Source organism: Palaemon carinicauda, chromosome 32 (assembly GCF_036898095.1).
Source record: "Palaemon carinicauda isolate YSFRI2023 chromosome 32, ASM3689809v2, whole genome shotgun sequence".
Lineage (NCBI taxonomy): Eukaryota > Metazoa > Arthropoda > Malacostraca > Decapoda > Palaemonidae > Palaemon > Palaemon carinicauda.
This window is the reverse complement of record NC_090756.1, coordinates 31848166-31853953: the sequence shown is the minus strand read 5'-3', so window position 1 is coordinate 31853953 and position 5788 is coordinate 31848166.

The following is a 5788-nucleotide window of genomic DNA, read 5'->3' as shown; positions in this document are numbered from 1 at the left end:
CTATCATTTAACATTCACTGATATTTTCTATAATTTCAGTGTATAATCTATTAGGAAAATCATTTATTTGCAGCAAGAGAATGTGATTGTATTTTCTTATATTGGATTATTATAGTCTTGCATTTTCTTATCTTGAGATATTATAGTCTATATATTTTTTTTTTTTTTTTAGTTACTATTGTCATAAAAGTTACAATCTAATCTATCGACAATGCATAAATGCTTACTAACTCATTTAAAAATCAAATACGCTGCGAAAACCACATAAAACCTGGCAAAGTTAACGTCAACTGTGGTTGAAATAGTGTCTCATTAATAATTGATCTGTATAAATCATGTAAATTAAATTCACTATCGACATTACAAAAGTCATCATTTAAAGGTGATATATGTCACTGACTTCGACGCTTATTGGAACGCAACTTTTAATTTGACTCTTGAGAACTACATCAAATGATTATTGAAATGGTATTTTCAGGTAAATAAATTGAGCTTAATGGAAGTACCTGACATTTATGAGTGAGTTGCCACATACCACTACACGCTATGTTTCATCGTGGCAATAAAGATGGATGAATTAGAAAGTTATTGGTACTAAGACAGATAAATATATAGATATATCCTTTTTTAAGTTAATATAAAAAGCTTTTCTTAGTTCATAGTAAAATTATATATAAAATTAAACCTTACTTAAAAGCACTTGTTTCGTAGAAAAAGTTGCTGGAATATTAAATTATCCTATTTTCTTCGTTCAATTACATTCTGTTGTATTTCTTTATCCTATATATTAATTAAAAACACAGGAAAATACAAAAATATAATTGGAGATTACCTTTTTTACAAAGAGACTACAATAAAAAAAAAAAACCTTGAAATTCTCAAAATGGAAAACATGGCAGAACACCGATATTGGTCCGTCGATGGAACACCTTAGGAAAAAGGTCTCTATGCCTCTGAAATAACAATGACAAAGGAGGAAAGTAATCAAAGACAGAATTAATTCTTTGTACTTTTTCACAGGAGATAATTATGTTGTAGCATAGCGTGGAACAAAAGATTTTTTTTTATTACTAATGGAAAATGTTTCTCATTTGCTCTGTATCTAAAGAAAAGAATTGTTATGAATCGTTTATGAAGATATACATCAATATATCTTTATTAGTATTTTGCTTTAATATTTCATGAGAAGTTTCAGTTCGTTATTTGTTATTTCCATTTTGAATATTTTTTTTTTTTTTTTGTATATGCATTTAAGTGTTTCTGTCGTCATAGTTTTTCACCTAATTTTGTTCATATATTTCCAGAATTACAAACTCTTTTAATTAGGTTTTAGTTAATACATTTAGATTCTATCAGTGTCACCGTAAGTCCTCTGACATAAAATTAGAAATTAATAAGACCTACTCTAAAAGAATTATGCAATTTTGAAAATCGTATCTTGAATAATGTATTTCATTAGTTCAAACTTACATATTTTTTTTTTTTATGTTTAACAGGCTGACATGTCTCTTGTTATACTTTATATATGACAAGTTTATTTTAATATTGTTACTGATCTTAAAACCTTTTATCTTCATTTTTATTACTTCTCCTGTAGTTTATTTATTTCCTTGTTGCCTTTCCTTATTGGGCTATTTTTTCCAGGTTGGAGCCCTTGGGCTTATAGCATCCTGCTATTCCAACTAGGGTTGTAGCTTAGATAATAATAATAATAATAATAATAATAATAATAATAATAATAATAATAATAATAATAATGCTGAATGAAAATTGTCTTTCAACGTTTGATAATGGGAGGAAATTTACCGTAACTTAATTTCGCGAATTTTTTGGTCGACAGAAAAGACGTCCATCAAGACAATACCTCGTTCTTCTGTGAAAGTTATAAACCTGATCAGTCTTAATGACTTAGAATACAAAAATATTGACCTGTAGGCCTATTTTGGATACATTCTTCTTAATTATCATAATACAAAACAACTCTTAATTAAGAAAGATGTTACAAATACTCCTTCAAGAAGAATTTGATGGCCTTCTCTTAAAGAAAGAACTAACCATAAACTGCTTGAGAAACACGGTACATGAAATGCTTTTAAAAGAATTCATGAAAATATGAAAAGGGAGAAACTCACTTGAAGTCGATTTCCCTTAATGTAAACGAGATGTTTTAATGAGGAGGATTTTAGTCATTCACTTCTTGATTCTCTGGATGATTTACACCTCAATAAATTTCATTTGAACCATAATGATGTATTGCCGGAATTTTTCTGCCATTTAACCTCTACTAGTATCTCCTTTGTGTTTTGAAATATGTCATATAATAATAGCAAGCCGGTGAGATCGTATTTTGTGAATTTTAGCATATTATGTTAGTTGATATACAAGCGGTATTCAAATCTATAAACACAAACACAAAAGCATAAAATGTGCGTTTATACCGGTGTAATAATCACTGAATCAGACAACTTTATTTTTGATCAGTGATTGACCTAATAGTTTAGCATCCAATGCAACCTGCTCTCATTAACAAATGATCCATACAAATCATGAAACTTGCATACACTGTGTTGTGAAAACTACAACAGTCAGCTATTTGACGGTGATATATCCCACCGATTTTCACATTTAATAGGCTTAGCCTTCAATTTGACAGGAAAATTGCATGATGTTCAATGACCATTTGAACGATACTTTCTGACAAGTGAATTGAGCTTAGTAGAAGTAACTGGCAATTATGAATGATATGCCACATACTATTATCAGACAAGTTAAATGAGCTTAATAGCAGTAAATGGCAATTGTGAATGAGATACCACATACTACTATCAAACAATTGAATTACACATATTTGCAGAAACAGGCAATTGTGAATGAATTGCTACGTATTACAATCAGACAGGTGAATTGAGCTTAAAAGTGGTAGCTTAACCGGCAATTTTGAATGAGATGCCACATACTACAATCAGACAAGTGAATTAAACTTAATAGCAGCTACTGGAAACTATGAACGAGATGCCACATACTATTATAAGACAAGTAAATTACGCTTCCTATCAGTAACTACCAATTATGAAGGAGATGCCACATACTGATATCAGACAAGTGATTCGAGCTTACCAGCGGTTACTGACAATTATGAATGATATGCCACATAATATTATTAGAGATGTGAATTAGGCTCAATAGCAGTAATTGGGAATTATGAATGAGATCCCACATTTTACTATCAGACGAATGAATTGAGCTCAATAGCGGTAACCGGCAATTATGAATGAGTATGCCCTACATTGCTAAATTTTTCCTTATTTTTATTGACAAAATAATAAATTGGTTCTATTGATTCTTATTCATGTAACCCACTATATATATATATATATATATATATATATATATATATATATATATATATATATATATATATATATATATATATATATATAGCATACATTACATCACTAATTATGTTTTCTATTCTTCTTTGATAAAATGTTTATCAGCACCACAATATAAATTAGACCAAAAGAATTACTTTTCATAATTTCTCAGTTAACTGATTATATATCAATCCTCAATTACCTAAGAAAAAATAATCAACGATAATAATTTTCTATAATGGTGAGATTACACATCTTATCTCGTGTAGAGGCAAATCTCCTTCCTCTTTGTCTGGGCATCATTCATTGAAGAATTCAATAATTTGTTGTGATCATTTGTATTATGAAAATTAGTGTTATTAATTTAGTCCCTTTTAATTGTAGCATATATTTGTTCCCTCAAATCACAGAGGCATCAATTTCCGCTTAACTAATACCTTTTATTGTCAAACCATTTTTCGTATTGGAAATAAACTCCTAAATCACAGATGTGAAATCTGGATTTAAGCTTTTAATCTTTAAAGCTTTTAATATGTATATCATTTCAATATAGATTACGGGATTATTGATAATGGGGAGTAATTGGCAGGAATCAGTGACTTTGATTGCTTTTACAGTTGCCATATTAGGAATAAAGCTGTTTCTAGAAATTATCATCAAATTTCTGCATATTACCCTATATAACTAGTAGCAAGTATTTGGCTATATATATATATATATATATATATATATATATATATATATATATATATATATATATATATATATATATATATATATATATATATATATATATATATATCTTTCTGTTCACGCTTAACAGCATTGCCAGATGTATAACTACTCGGTCTCTCCCCGTCCCTTCTGGTAGGGGAGAGAGTAGTCATACCCTGGTGGGAAGAGGTGGGAAGTGTTTATTATGTGTGTGTCCATGTGCCTAAGTGTACATATCTATCTTGATATTTAGCCGTTATTTCTGACTTGTCGCGTACACTAACTAGTTTTTCATACTTTCCATTTGGTTATACATTATTATTATTATTATTATTATTATTATTATTATTATTATTATTATTATTATTATTCTTAAAGTTTCAGATAGCTATTATATTTCCTTTGTGGCTTCATTTATCGGAAATCAAATCGAAATAAATTTTGTTAGGTAAAAGGATGTATGTTGAATATAGTATTAGGAATTCTTCCGTGTTGGAGCACTTGTGCTTGTAGCATCCTGGTTTTCCAACTTGGGTTGGAGCTTGGATGACAATGATAATAATAATAATAATAATAATAATAATAATAATAATAATAATAATAATAATAATAATGATAATAATAATAATAATAATAATAATAATAATAATAATTCTCGCAAAAATTAATAAGACGTAAACTGAACTTCTTTTTCCAATATTTTGGAGGGTATAGTCATGGAAAAAGTAAATGATGAAAAGAACTAATCAAATAAACCTATTCCTCAATATTTAAGGAAGAACAATGATTTTATTTGTCATGGCAACTCACAGATGACTAAAAAATTACATGGGAGAAACAGAACATTTCTACTAATGCATTAGGCACAACCCGTCAGGATTGTTGAATTTCGTCACTTCGTTATTATGCAAATTGAGCATGCACTAAATGGACCTTAACTTAAAAGTTTACACGAGTCCAGATTTAGATAAAAGGTTAGAGAGAGAGAGAGAGAGAGAGAGAGAGAGAGAGAGAGAGAGAGAGAGAGAGAGAGAGAGAGAGAGAGAGAGAGAGAGAGAGAGAGAGCTAATATCACCAATAATGTCAGACAAAATTCTGAAATATTTTTTATTGAGCGGGGCTCCAACTGAGTAACCAATGAAGACATTACTGTTAGTATATTTGTACATTTTAATGCAATGTATTATCTGTGATTATTAATATATATTTCATTCACTTAATATCTCAAATTTACTTCTCTTTGCTATGTATAATTTTCCTCAGATTTTTATCCCCATCAACATCTCAATAGAAACCTTTATCCAGAGGTTCCTTGAAAATAGCAAAACTTGTATTAATTTCTTTTCACCATCTAATGGTAACACCTCGTTTTCTATCTTTCCATTCTATAGTGTTTGTATTGCTCGAACCATCAAAGTAGGTTGACACTTGCGCACTTTTTGTTGGGAAGTGTTGTGATGTGGGGTCGCTCCACCTTGCAAGAAAGCCTACCACAAATCGCGACAGCTCGTGAAAAGACCTTGCAAGAAGTATGTAAAATGGCACACTCACTAGGTTTTTAAAACTGTTTTAAATTTTGTTGCAGAGTGGTGCGAGGTGATGACCATGCGCAACATTGCATTATTGACGTTGCGACATCATACAATCACCTCGTAAGATGCTGTATGGGTTCCTTCCACCTCGGTATTATTATAATTATT